This window comes from Oratosquilla oratoria, chromosome 22 (genome assembly GCF_046742065.1).
Source record: "Oratosquilla oratoria isolate Oo_2021 chromosome 22, ASM4674206v1, whole genome shotgun sequence".
NCBI classification, from domain to species: domain Eukaryota; kingdom Metazoa; phylum Arthropoda; class Malacostraca; order Stomatopoda; family Squillidae; genus Oratosquilla; species Oratosquilla oratoria.
In genome coordinates this window covers 41,237,236-41,237,894 of record NC_134798.1, presented here as the reverse complement: position 1 = coordinate 41,237,894, position 659 = coordinate 41,237,236, and positions in this window count along the sequence as shown.

Genomic DNA, 659 nt, shown 5'->3' with positions numbered 1-659 from the left:
AACCCCCACACCCTAATCCTCACACTCTAACTCCCCCACAAACCTTACTCCTCCACACCCTAACTCCCCTCACACCCTAACTCCCCCCACACCCTAACTCCCCTCACACCCTAACTCCCCTCACACCCTAACTCCCCTCACACCCTAACTCCCCCCCACACCCTAACTCCCCCCACACCCTAACTATCCTCAAACCCTAACTCCCCCCACACCCTAATCCCCTCTCACATTAACCCCCACACACCCACCCCTAGACCCACTGAAGTACTTCCTGCATCCTAGTCAACAAACAAGGCATCACCATTCGTCATGTGGGCGCTACATATCCGCTGTCCCGTCTAGACATTGCCCACGGGTTCACTGGGCACTGCTGCGTACGGGGACTCAGTGACAACATCCGTTGGCACGGTGTCGTTGCTGCATCCGCCTCGCCTGGCACCAGACCCTTCCGGCACTGTTCTCATCCGTTACGATGTTAATGAGTCGTTAAAGTAAACTTTAGTTCGGTAATTGTCATCGGGGGAACACGTGACTTCTCTGAGGTATGTCGTCACCGCTGAGTCTTGTTGTTTCTTCAACCCTTGCTGCCATACAGGATGATAATGCATGTCGTTACTACAGACATTTGATTTGATATCTGTCACTACACTGTGTGTGTG